This window comes from Dama dama, chromosome 2 (assembly GCF_033118175.1).
Source record: "Dama dama isolate Ldn47 chromosome 2, ASM3311817v1, whole genome shotgun sequence".
In the NCBI taxonomy this organism is placed as follows: domain Eukaryota; kingdom Metazoa; phylum Chordata; class Mammalia; order Artiodactyla; family Cervidae; genus Dama; species Dama dama.
The window spans coordinates 48,934,547-48,949,150 of NC_083682.1; positions in this window are offsets into that span (position 1 = coordinate 48,934,547).

The following is a 14,604-nucleotide window of genomic DNA, read 5'->3' on the forward strand; positions in this document are numbered from 1 at the left end:
GCGTCTCAGCCTCCGACACTGTGGTGTAGCCTCCTCCAGGGGAAGTTATCCTGAATCGCAGCCTCTCTGACTCCGACCCTGTGGCATTGCCTCCTCCATACTCGAGTCCCCGCCTCCAGCCCAAGCGCTGTTCTTCAGGCTCTTGTCTGCATCCCGGAAGTGCTCTCATGGACTTGCCGTGTCTAATACACCTTCCATACTCCTGTCAGTGGATTTCTTGGAAGACAGACCCCTTATGCCAACCTTCCCCACACACCCCCATCACCACTTTTAAATCCCTCCCTCCCTCCTTGGATTTCAGCGTAAGGAGCTAACTTTAGGGGCCACCTTCTGCCCACTACCTCAGGCTCATCCCGCCATCCCTCCTCTTTTTATGTGGCCACAGGTGTCGTTCCTTCAAGGCTTCTCTGCTTTCTCAGATGTTCCTCTGTCTCCATTCCCTCTTAACGCTTATTCAAAGTCAGCTCCAGGTCGGTGGGAATGCATAATGGTAAAGCCACGATAGAAAATAGTATGGCAGGTCTAAAAAAAAAAAAAAAAAAACATTAAGCATATCATTCTGATATGATCCAGCAATTCCACTTCTTGATATGTAATATTCCAGGCTGCCATAACAACCCGGAAACTAGCCCCGTTACCACAAAACCTGAGGCTGCCAGCCCCATGGCGGAGCGGACCTCCTGGCCCCCTCACCCTGCTGCCCTCCGCCCCCGCGCTCCTTCCCAATAAAATCTGACTGTGTCAGCACGTGTGTCTCTCAGACAATTCATTTGTGAGTGTTGGACAACAGCCCACGCTCGGGCTCTGGAAGGGGGCCGCCTTCCTGCAAGAGGGAGCGCTTACATGTCTGAGGCAGGGCCCTGGGGTGACACCCAACCTCGTGTGCCGGGTGACCGGCAGGACATGGCAGCAGGCTCTGCTACTGAGGGAAGAGAGAAGTTACCAGTTACAGAGGGCGCTGACGTCGGGTTACCTGAGAAACACCCCTGACTGCCCCTTTGATCAACTTATAGTAGAGACAATCCTGCTCTGAAGATTAGAACAAGCACTGGTTAAGCTCTGACTAAGAGCGAAGGTCAGTCAGGTGAGTAGGCTGTGGGTGAGGCAGGGACTGGTCTCGTCGGGTATATTCAGACAGCAAGAGAACAGCCATCTTGAGTAGCCTGACCATACGTAGGGGTCTAACCTACATCATTTAAGCACTGTTGTTAGACCTTGTTAGAGTAAGACTGTAACACCTTCTATTTATGAGTAGCTCCCAGCCAGGAAAGAGGCTGAGTCTACACTTCTTCGCTGCACCACCCCCCACCTCCCCAGCTGAGGGCAGGGCATGAGGGAAGAAGCCGGATGCAGCCGACTCGGGCTAACAGTTCCGTGTTTCACGTGATAAAACCAAACTGCAGTAACTAATCTTACCTCTTTCCCTTTCAAATAACATCAGTGTTCCGGTTCGCTTCTTGAAAGTGCGATGAGGGACTTCCCTGGTGGTCCTGTGGTTAAGAATCCACTTTGCAATGCAAGGGACTAAGGTTCGATCCCTGGTTGGAGTGGGGCAACTTCTGAAGCCCAGGGGCTCTGGAGCCTGTGGCATTGAAGGAGGAAACAGACAGAACAGGCTCCATCTTGAAAGCATGACTCCATCTTGGGCCGGGCTGTGGACTTTGAGCTATGTGCCCAGTATCTATGGAAACGACATACCAACTGGAAAACCGGACCCCCCTGATGGAAGAGCCCCAGGGCTCACACCTAGATGCTCTGTTACCTAAAAGAATACCCTAATTATCTGTGTAACTGAATAGAATCTTGCATTCTATTATGCTTATTGGGATATGCCCACAGGCCTATTGATAATTGTCCACTGTTAACTACCTAGGCTTCAGGCATATGAATCACAGGTTAACTTTAATTACATATTTCTTTTCCTTTGTTCAGACTAGTTTCAGGGAATTTGGGGAGGTGAGTTTGGGCACATACACTTAGGAGATATAAGGTTTTCAAAAAAAACTGGTCGGGGTCCTTGGCTAAGAGGAGACTCTGCCTTGGGCCCGTCAGTGTAATAAACTGCACTACACTATCTGCATTGTCTTTCTGAGTGAGTGTGTTTCCTGCAACGCATGGCTACAAAAGTACCACAGTTGGAGAGTCCATGTGCTGCAACAGAAGATCCTGAGTGTCCTGACTAAGACCCAACAGAGCCAAACAAATAAGTATATTTTTCAAATGAGATGAAAAAAGAAAAGGAGCAAATAAGTGCTCCTATCTGGTTCTCTAGAGACTGTAGACTCCTCAGGGAAAGCAGAAGCAAGTCAAATCCTGTAAATGAAGGAAAATCAAGATCCATTTCCCAAGAGGCCTGTTCCAATGCGTCAGTGTGTCTTTTCTCAGACAGGAGGAAAAGAAAAACCAGAGAAACCATAATGCTATCAAAAATTACTTCCAAATCCCCAGAAACCTAATTCACACTACCTCAGGAAGTAAAGAGTCAGGTAGAGCTTGAACCTCTATGGAAAATTCAGAGACATGAAAGGAAATGTTCTGATGGTAATTTCAGAGCTAAAGAGACTCAGAGATTTTAACATTCATGCATTGGTTCATTTTGAATCTCAAAACTGTTGCAAAGGAAGTATTGTTAAGCACAAAGGGCCTTGAGGCTCTTTCCTGTCTTTCAAAGTACTTAATAAATTATCACCCCTTGAGATAAGGGAGGGTACATTTTTTAAGGAAAGAGAAAAGAAATTGCCCCAAACTATGGCTGCTGCAAATGGGAACCAAAAAAAGAGTAAGCATTAGACAGAACAAGGGTGTTCTAGAGGGCTGCCCAATAGGATATGATGAGAGCCACATAAATTTACAACTTTCTAGTAGCTGCTTAAAAATAGTAAAATGAAACAGGAGAAATCAATGTTAAAAATTATTTTAGCTAACCCAATATATTCAAATTCTCATTATTTATGTAATCAGTAAGAGAAATACTGAGATATTGCATATTTTTTGGACTAAGTCTTTGAAATCCAGCCCATTTCATTTCAGACTGGCATCACTGAAGGAACTCAGAAGTCACATCAGTGATTACCACATTGGTCAGAGCAGGTCAAAACAACATGTCTCCCCCACATCTGTTGCAGGAAGGGGGACCCTTTCCAGGGTCTGAGAGTGTGCTTTTGTCTAAAATTCAGAAATGAATTGTCCAAGAAGACACACATGCTGACAAAGCAGGAGACTTTCTAGGAAAGGGGCACCCGGGGACCAGGAGGACTGCTCTGCCACGTGGCTCACAGTCTTGGGTTTTATGGTGACGGGATTCGTTTCAGGGTTGTCTTTGGCCAACCATTCTGATTCAGGGTCCTCCTGGTGGTGCATGCATTGCTAAGCCAAGATGGATGCCAGCGAGAAGGATACTAGGAGGTGGCATCTACTTTTGACCTTCCCTGAACTCTTCTGGTCGGTGGAGGCTTATTAGTTTCAATTCTTCACCAGGACCTCCTGCCATAAAATAACTCCCATAAATGGTAACTACGGCGTCTGGCCAGGGGAGGCGGTTTCAGTCAGTTTCCCCTGACATGCCCACTCCCACTTGATGACATGAACCTTAATATCTTGTGTCATTGCCAATGTCTCTCTTTTGGCCTCAGGATCTTAAAGTCCAGCTCTTTTAGGAAATATTGTCCGTCCCTTTCATCAGAAAGAACTGGGTGCACATTCTCTGTTCTCTGAAACACAACAGGTCTATAAGTACATATCACTCGCTCACCAGGAGATATACATTAAATACCTACTATTTTTGCAGTAGCTTTTTAAAAAATGTTATATTGCTTTTTATCTTTTTATTCAGTTAATTTTTATTCAGATATAGTTCATTTACAATGTTCTGTTAGTTTCTGCTATATGGCAAAGTGAATCAGTTATACATATACATATATACTCAATGGAAATAGAATCTAAAAAAAACATGGATTTATGTAGCTTTAATCTGGAGTAAGAGTGGTCCACTGGTTGACTTTTCCCCTTCCAACGCAGGAGGGGAACAAAACTCCCACATGCCTCACAGGCAAAAAGCACAAAAGCAGTATTGTAAGTTCAATAAAGACTTTAAAAATGGTCCACAACACAAAGAATCTTAAAAAAAAAAAAAAAAAATGAGATAAACAAAGTGAAATGTCAGCATTGCTTTAAACCTCTAGGTATCTCTTATATTATTTTCTGTCATTTTCTGTATATTTGAGCTAGCTAATCTTAGATGACAAAAATTAAAAAATAATATTTAAATACATTAAGTGCTTTTTTTCACATCTTTACTAGAACATTAGTTCTTGTATCTTTTTTCACTGGTACACACATCATTGAAATTTTATTCACTGGACAGTCATCAGGTTTTACATTGGATTGATACAAGTCTTCTTTTGTGTGGTCTAGACGTTCTGGGTGTGCTAAGGGACTTGGTTCTCCACACCACAGGAAAGCAGCCCCTCAAACCACTGCTTATTTGTCTAGTCTGTTCTTGTGGGTCCTTCAGGTTGCGGTCTCTGTCTGACTTCCATCTCACTTCTGCTCCTGTATTTAGCAGACTGCATAATATTATATTGTTCACAACATTATTCTTGATTGAGTTAAAGGAGCCCTGCCGTTTTCACTGGAGGCTCGCCAGCTTAATTGCATGGTTCCTTGGCTGTCCACTCTGTAGTCACAAATCCTGGACTGTGTGGTCCGGACTGTTATTCTCCTCTGTTATGAGAGCATTGTACACTGATGGGCCTTTGTCTAATTTGGTAGACCCAGAAGCAGAAAACTATCAGTGCAGAAATGCCTTGCAGTTTATTGCTTGGATGGGTAGTGAAATATCTAGACTCATTTAGAAAATAACATTTGATTATATTAAGGGGATTCCCAGGTGGCTCAGTGGTAAAGAATCCACCTTCAATGCAGGAGATGTGGATTTGATCCCTGTGTTGGGAAGATTCCTTGGAGAAGTGAGTGGCTACCCACACCAGTAGTCTTGCCTGGAGAATTCCATGGACAGAGGAGCCTGGCAGGCTAGAGTCCACAGGGTCACGAAAGAGTCAGACACACCTTAGTGATAAACAACAACAGCAGCAATCTTACCAAGGAGCAGATGTTAGCCCTGGTTGGTTCTCTTTAAAAGCCAGGATTAGCTGTGGAAAGAAAAGAGACCTGGTGAATCAGTTTGGTTTAAAGGAAAATGAAACTGTCGTTCCAATTCTTTTCTTCTAGTTTGGATTACAAGAGAGTACTTAAATTTTCACACTATTTTAAAATTCCTTTGCCGTAGGGTCAGTTTCTGCAAAGCAAAGTGAAGGCAGAAATGGACCATGTGGGACTTGTAGAATTCACTTCTTTGCTTGTGTTTGAAGCTAGAGGTGGGTTTGGGGTGAAGTCGGCTGGAGAGGTTAAAGGGGAGGAATTTGGTTCTTTTTTAGAGAGAGAAGTAATCCCGAGATTCTTGGAATTTTACTTTCTGTTATCATGGTTGGGATTTGGCAAGAAAGGATCCTTTGGGGCAGACTTCCTTTGGTCTTATGTTGGTGTCAAAGGTACTGAAACAGATTCAGACCTGTTTCTTTCTTAGGAGTGCTTGTTACTATTTCGTGTTTATTTTTCAGTGCTGCCCACTGCCCATCTCTTTCTCTAAAACACAACCAGGGTCCCTTTCTATGTGGTTATTCTCATTGAATCTGAGAGTTTATAATAGAATTGTTTCCTCTTTTGGGCAACCTTAAGATGGCATCACTGACTCGATGGACATGAGTTTGAGTAAACTCCAGGAGTTGGTGATGCACAGGGAGGCCTGGCGTGCTGAGATTCATGGGATTGCAAGGAGTCGGACATGACTGAATGACTGAACTGAACTGAACTGAAAATATAGCAAGAACTTTCAAGTCCAGTCAGTGATTCATAGTGAGAGAGTCAATTCCTAGGCAGGTTGATAAAAAGTCTGGGGGGTCCCCAAGGAGAGAGGGGTCTGGAATTCTCAAGGAAGAGGAAAGGACAAACTTTTATTTCCCTCTAGATTCCTTAGTCTTAGTCACATAAAATATTTTTATCTTTAAGGCTTGAACTGATGATTACACAACAAACAACTCAGTTTAAACTCTGTACTAAGGATTATATAATAACAATGTATCCTGCTTGAGGACAGTTTCTCCTTCCTGAAAACCTCTGGCTAATCCTGTTATCTTAAAATGTAAGCTATGGGAGTGGGTCTAGTAAGATCTTTACAACCTCCAGACATTCTTTTGATTCATTGTAATAACTAATTAAAAAGTATATAACTCCCTTGCTAACACTAGTGAGGGGGCACTATTTCCGCCCCCCTTCTGATGTCTGTGTCATAAGCTTTCTCTATCTCTTTTATACTTAAATAATAAAACTTTATTACACAAAAACTCTGAGTGATCAAGCCTCATCGCTGGCCCCGGATTGAATTCTTCTCCTCCGAAGGCCAAGAATCCTGGCGACTTTCACGGTTCAACAACAACCTTTCAATAGATTGTATTATGACCTACCTGGACCCTGTGTGTGTGTGTGTGTGATTGATGTGTGTGTGTATATAATTTATATTAAAGTCAATTGGAACCAGTTTTTCTGTTTTGCAAAATTAAAACACTTGCCAACTTTTAAAGCACTATATCAATAGCAATGTGTGTAATTGATACCATTAGAGTCTGTTTTCCTTTTCTCTTCCCAGGACAGCAAACCCAGGACCTACTGTTTTCTTCAAAGAAAGTCTCCTGTCTCCCTGCCTCTGTTTTGAAACTCAAGTTTCTTCAGTAACCTGTGTTTTTTGCCTCTTCTTTCTTGTGTTTGGAAGGTAAAAATGGAAACCGTGTTGATATGCCAACACTACAACCCACTAGTCAAGAGGTCTCAGGGCCTCACTTTCCTCATCTTTAAAACAGGGTCAAAGTCCTCAGCACGGGAAGAGCTCCCTTGCTTGCTTTTTGCTGCCCCTCAGTCTCTTCACTGTGCTGGTGACCAGTTCAGAGTCTCTTCCATTCGCAAGTTCCTCTGAAGTCCTCCCAGGCAGTCAGCCAGCTCTTTCCCTTGGTGCTCTGTTAACCCTGTGATTTTGGTGAGTTTCATAGACTTTCCAGGAAGCCCAGTTTTTGCATCACCCTCATAGTTGTGTCGACTCAAAAAAGATGTACAACTTGAGAGTTGTGAGTTAAGTTTTATTTGGGGCAAAATGAGGACTGCAGCCAGGGAGGCAGCAACTTAGATAGCTCTGAGAGACTGCTCCAAAGCGGCAGTGGGGGAAAGTCAATGTATAAGGTTTTGGTGAAGGGGGGATTCAATACCGTGAAGCACTCAATTTACAAAAGGTTTTTTGTTAGTCATGAGAATCTGATGCCACCATGAAGGGATTTAGTGCTTCTGTAGATATGAGGAGATGCAAGGACTGAGATCATAAAATCTGTTCCTGAAAACATCCAACTATCTAAAGACCTGTCCCACCAGATTCCCTGGAACACAGAGTGCCTTACTTCACCCTGAACTCCCTCAGGGGGTGTTGAAGGTCAACAGCTATAGCAGCATGGGGTTCAGTCTCCGTAGAGGCAGATGGCAAACACCTTTGTTCTTCAGTCGTTGGCAATGCTCTCGGTAAGTGCCAATATGTAGTTGACAGTTCCATTTAGCATTTAAATGGGGAAGCAACGCAGAAGAATTCCCACGTAGCACCTGGGGAGGGAGGGTGGACATGTGCTTGTCAGAAGATGCTGAGGGCTTGCCCAGGACTCACAGCCCTTCAGATGCTAGCAATGAGAAGAATGGAAAGAAAGCTTATCAAGAAAAAGAGGGACAGTGAAGTCGCGCCTCTGAGGGGGGTGGACCAGGCACAGAGGTACCTGCACTAGCCTGGCACTCGCTGGTGATGGTCCTGAGGGGAAGCTGCGCGGGCTGGCCCGCCTCCCTGCTCCAGTCCTGGCTCCCCTCTGGCTGGGAAGCCCTCTGGTTGTGTAGTGGCTGTGTCTGCAGATCAGAAACGCCTCATCTGGGCTGCCACTCGGAGAAGGCATGACCTGCGCCCTGGGCTCCAGTCAGGGGTCTGCACCGTGGGCGGGGGATGGTGTGATGCGGGTCTCTTGTTAGCAGATGCTGAACCTGCCGCCACGGGGTCCTGGGAGTGCATGTTTCCTGCCTGTGGCCTTTCATCCTCTCTGGCCAGACTCAGATGGAAAGCCCACAGCTCTGTGTGCATCTCAGCCGGACGGACATGGTGGTGGTGTTCCCGGCGTAAACTGGACACGCATTTCTTGATTTCCGTACAGTGTGAAAGGCAGTGCAGATCTCACGAAGCTACCCCCTAGAAATCAGAGTGTCTTCGTTCAGCCAACGCGTGGCAAAGAGAGGCAGGCAGAGCACAGGATCCAGGCTGGAGGGTCACTGCCAGTCAGGGACTCTGTCTCCTCAGCTGTGAGAGTTGCTTTCTTACCATTAATTGAGATACTATTTATCATAGTACTTGGGAACATCTTGGGCCTTCCCAGGTGGCTCAGTGGTAAAGACTCCACCTGCCAAGGCAGGAGATGTGGGTTCAATCCCTGGGCCAGGGAGATCCCCTGGATAAGGAAATGGCAACTCACTCCAGTATTCTTGCCTGGGAAATCCCATGGACAGAGGAGCCTGGCACGCTGCAAGTTCATGGGGTAGTAAAAGAGTCAGACATGATTTAGCGACTAAACAACAACAGAAGCACCCAGATAGGTGTTGTTTATTCATACGCGGTGCTGTTTGAAGCTGAGAGAGAGGACGGAAGAAAGAGAGAGGATGTGTCCCTGTGGGTGTTCTGTGTGTGACTGTGTTCACGCTGCCAGCCAAGAGCTGAGATATTATGAGAGGGGATAATGCATGCATGTTTTTACAGCCTGGTTGAAGGTGATTATCTGCATGTTTCTAATGGTTTTAAAGGGCTCCAAGAGTTCAGTGGGGACAACGCTTTATGGAGTGGGTGAGATGGTCTTTAAAAGATGGACATGGAGGGGCACTGACTTTAATAAGAACTAGAGAGATGGCCCCTGGGCGGAGGGAATGGTGTGATGAAAGGCACAGATGTAGGAGTGAATGGGGCCTGTACATGCCACGGCAGTAATGGGTTGGATTAAAGTATCAGTTTGGATTTGTCCTCTGGGTGTTTGGGAACTAGTGAAAGACACTGAGCTGAAGGAGTGTCAAGATGGGAACTGAGACTAAATGACCTGGAGGCAGCTTGAAAAGGTGGAGTAGAGAGAGACCAGAAGCTGTCTTAACTGGAAGAAACTTAGGAAAATACATAAAAGACTTGTTCACCTCCCAACAGTATTATCTTTTCCAGTTTTATTGATATGATTGACGGACAGTACTGTTTACATTAAATGTGTATTGTGTAATGATTTGACTTACATGCATCATGAAATGATTATCACAGTAACATCTATTGTCTCATAAAGATGCGAAATAAAAGAAATTTTTCCTTGTGATAAGAACTCTCAAGATTTGCTCTCTCAACCACTTTCATGTATGACATGCAGCAGTGAAGTGTGTGTAGGTTGCTGGTTATGGCCCTAACCCTCATAATCGGAAGTTTGTACTTTTGACTGCCTCCATCCTGTCCCCTGTCCCCCACCCCCCACTCCTGGAACCGCAAATCTGACCCCTTTTTCTATATGAGTTTGTTTCTTTGTGTGTTTGTTTTGAAGTATAATTGATCTGCAGCACTGTTAGTTCCTGGTGAATAACATAGTGATTTGGTATTTCTTCCCCTTACAAAATGATCATCCCGCAGTGCTAGTTTGAAGAGTAAATAAGACAGAGGACGTGGAGTTCCATTTGAAGATGAATCAGGATGGGCCAGGTCCAAGCATCCTAGCCCCATGGCAACAGCTGAGCGTCCCGACGGAGAAGCCTGGTAGGCTACACTCAAAGGGACCGCAAAGAGTCGTACACGACTGAGCAACTTCACTTCTGAATCGGGCTGCTTGACACTGTTATAGTCATGCTTTCCGGGAAACAAACTCACTCAGAAGGACAATGCAGATAGTGGAGTGCAGTTTATTACACCGGCGGGCCCAAGGCAGAGTCTCCTCTTAGCCAAGGACCCCAACCAGCATTTGTGAAAATCTTTTATACCCCATGTGTACATGTCCAAACCCACCAGCCCAAATCCCTTGAGGCTTATAAAGGAAGGGTAAATATAATCACAATAACCCCATCATTCACATGTTTTGTGTTCAAACAGTTAATAATCAATAAACCTGTGGTTACATTCCGATAGATACTGTCCGGAGGCAGGGGTGATTAGTGTCTGTTTTCTCTTAGGCAATGAGTAAACCTGGATGTGATCTTCAAGATTCCCCTGCCCAGAGGGGGTCTTATCCTTCCATTGTCATTCCCACAGGCGCTAAGCACAGAGTTCAGAGTCCATTGGAGAGGCGGCCGCGCACGACCAGCACGGACAGGCCTGAGATGGAGTCCAGGCCCTATGAATTCCTTCTTCATCACCTCTTTCTGTGAGGTTATCTGACAGTACGTTTCACCTAATCAGAGTAAAAACAGGCTTGGCCATCCACATTCACAGAGCACTCTCCCATGATATCTTGGCTTCTCAAACGGGACAGTGTCTGAACTAGGAGTGTCTTTACACAGCTCTAAATGTGCAGGGAAACGTGTTATCTTGAAGCTGGAATTCCAGGCAATATGGCAAAATCAGTATATTCTTCTTGTGAAAGCAGGAGACTTGCAACCTCAAACCAGCCAGGAAAACACACTGGGTCATTTTTTGTGTATTATGACAACAGCTTTGGTCCATTCTTTGAGTTTTCCAAAAGGAACATGCTGCTGGCCACTTCTTACTGTAAAGGCAGCACCCAGTCCAGCTTCACTGAATTAAGCTAACAACAGGTTTGGCAGCCAAACCCAGAGAACATTCTCCGCTGGACTCTCAGAGCACTCCCCCCTGAACTCTTTACCCATGGAATGGTACTATCTGTCCTTGGGCTCTCTCAGACAGCTTTCTAACTACACGGACATTTATTTTTGTTAGCATGGGATTTGGAGCCTAAAGGCAGAAGCGGCATTTCTTTGTGTGACTGCTGGGTGGTTGCAGTCTGATGCCTGGAAGAAATACACACAGGTTCATTTCCCTCTTCCTTACACCCGCAACTTTGCTTAAGTATCTGTGTTTTCTGAAAGCACATGCCCTTGCTTATTAATGCTACAAAGTCATCTGACAGTGTAATTTTGCCCACTCAGGGTAGCAACAGGTAGAGCAGAAGCCCTCACGGAACATTCTTCCCTGAATCCTTTTCTAAGGTAATGGTGCAGTGTGATCTAGGTGTGCCTTTGCGCAGCTCTGAACCTGTGGGGAAACGTTTTTCAGCACCTAGAACTCAGTGCCTAAAGAGAAAGTAGCATTTCCGCCTAACAAATCCAGAATACTTGCAGCCTCCAACCTGATGGGAAAACACACTGGTGCATTTTCCCTTTTTTATGACAACAAGTTTCATCAAATATTTGTGTTTTCTTTCTTTCTTTAAATTTATTTATTTATTTATTTTTTCAGTGGGTTTTGTCATCCATTGACATGAATCAGCAATAGATTTACACGTATTCCCCATCCCGATCCCCCCTCCCACCTCCCTCTCCACCTGATTCCTCTGGGTCTTCCCAGTGCACCAGGCCTGAGCACTTGTCTCATGCATCCCACATGGGCTGGTAACCTGTTTCACCACAGATAATATACATGCTGTTCTTTCGCAACATCCCACCCTCACCTTCTCCCACAGAGTTCAAAAGTCTGTTCTGTACTTCTGTGTCTCTTTTTCTGTTTTGCATAAAGGGTTGTCGTTACCATCTTTCTAAATTCCATATATATGTGTTAGTATGCTGTAATGTTCTTTATCTTTCTGGCTTACTTCACTCTGTATAATGGGCTCCAGTTTCATCCATCTCATTAGAACTGGTTCAAATGAATTCTTTTTAACGGCTGAGTAATATTCCATGGTGTATATGTACCACAGCTTCCTTATCCATTCATCTGCTGATAGGCATCTAGGTTGCTTCCATGTCCTGGCTATTATAAACAATGCTGCGATGAACATTGGGGTGCACGTGTCTCTTTCAGATCTGGTTTCCTCAGTGTGTATGCCCAGAAGTGGGATTGCTGGGTCATATGGCAGTTCTATTTCCAGTTTTTAAAGAAATCTCCACACTGTTCTCCATAGCGGCTGTACTAGTTTGCATTCCCACCAACAGTGTAAGAGGGTTCCCTTTTCTCCACACCCTCTCCAGCATTTATTGCTTGTAGACTTTTGGATAGCAGCCATCCTGACTGGCGTGTAATGGTACCTCATTGTGGTTTTGATTTGCATTTCTCTGATAATGAGTGATGTTGAGCATCTTTTTATGTGTTTGTTAGCCATCTGTATGTCTTCTTTGGAGAAATGTCTGTTTAGTTCTTTGGCCCATTTTTTGATTGGGTCATTTATTTTTCTGGAATTGAGCTTCAAGAGTTGCTTGTATATTTTTGAGATTAATCCTTTGTCTGTTTCTTCATTTGCTATTATTTTCTCCCAATCTGAGGGTTGTCTTCTCACCTTACTTATAGTTTCCTTTGTAGTGCAAAAGCTTTTAAGTTTCATTAGGTCCCATTTGTTTAGTTTTGCTTTTATTTCCAATATTCTGGGAGGTGGGTCATAGAGGATCTTGCTGTGGTTTATGTCGGAGAGTGTTTTGCCTATGTTCTCCTCTAGGAGTATTTGTGTTTTCTGAGAGAAACATGCTGCTTGCATTTTTCTAGCTGGAAGTTCTCTGACAGTACAGTTTTAGCTGATCACTGGAAGCCCAGATATAGAAGTCAACATACATGGATCATACCTTGAGTCCTAGGAGTGAATTTACACAGCTTTGAAACTGCAGAGAAATGTGTTTTTGTGAGCCTGGAATTGGGGTATGACGTTCAAAAGCAGTCATTTGCCCTGTAGAGTAGCAGCATGTAACCTGCCAGAAACACACACAGGTTCATTCTACTCTTCAACCCTAGAACTGCTTCTTTAAGTACTTGACTTTTCAAAATATCAGGTGGGCATCTCTGGTGGCTCAGAGGGGAAAGCGTCTGCCTGCCATGCGGGAGACCTGGGTAAGATCTCCAGGTCAGGAAGTTCCCCTGGAGAAGTAAAGGGCAGCCCACTCCAGTACTCTTGCCTGCAAAATGCCATGGACAAAGGAGCCTGGTTAGCTACAGTCAAAGGAATCGCAATGAGTCATACATGACTGAACAACTTTACTTCTCCTGAATCAGGCTGCTTGGCACTTCTCTGGGAGGTCATCTGATGTTGAGAAACATTAAAATGTTTGTTCTATCAAGTTTTCTCTGTAGGAAGGATCCAGTGATTCTAGGTCTGTCTGGAAAATTCTTGGGGACACAAGCTGAGCGTGAACCTGGATATTGGACCTTGTTGGCAAAATTAGCATTTTCTTTCTGTTGGCCCTAAAAGGGTGCATGCTAGCAGCTGCCTGATAATCCATCCAATTAATGTTTCGCTACTTACAACATCAATAATTTGGTCAAACCTTTCTGATTTCTGACAAGCAGGTGGCTTGCAAATCCCTGTGGCAGGATCATTTCCATTAGAATGTCAACTAATCTAGGCAACAATAGTATGGCACTCAGCACTCTTAGACAATCTCCTGAAGCCTGTTTACTTGTGGGCAGACCCAATATGACCTAGGAATGTGTTCACAAGGCTCGGAAAGTGCAGGAAAATATACTGGCTATGAGTATGGAAATTAGGGCCTCTGTGCAAACCTGGAGTTCTCACAGCTTAGAATCTAGACAGTTCCTGTTAGATAGATGCCTGAAAAACACTCTCTTTTTATGCCTTTCATTCATCAAAGGAATGTATGTTTCCCAGCATTCTGCTTGCTGACAGTAACCCACTACTTGAAAATCCTTGCTTGGAGGTCATTTTTAAGTAAAAATTTCCCCTCACAGGTGTCATAGTAGGGAACGGTTGCATAATTACAGGGAAAAACAAACAAACAAACAAACCCAAGTTTATTCAGTCTTTCTCTGTAGGAAGGATCCAGTGAGCCTAAGTCTGGAAAATTCTTGGATAGTGCTTGGACACATACTGAGTGTGAACCTGGATACTGGACCTTGTTGGCAAAATTAGCATTTTCTCTCTGTTGGCCACAGTAGGCTGGAGGTTAGCAGCTGCTTGAAAATCAGTTCACTTGCTGTTTTCCTGCTTATAACAGCAATAGCTTTGGTCAAAACACTAGGATTTCTGAAGCAGGCAGGCAGCTTTCAACTCCTTGAGGCAAGATCATTTCCACTGGAATGCCAACTAAACTAGGTAAAAACAGCATGGCACTCAGCTCTGTCAGACACACTCCTGCAGACTGTTTCCTCATGGATAGTCGTACATGTTCACAGGGCTCAGAAAGTGCAGGGAAACATACTGTCTGTGACTGGAAATGAGGGCCTCTGCGCAAACGTGGTATTCTCACATCTTGGAATCTAGACAGTTGCTGAAAGATAGATGCCTGAAAAACACTCTATTGATCGCCATTCATTCAATGAAGGAATATAGGTTTTCCAGCATTCTGTTT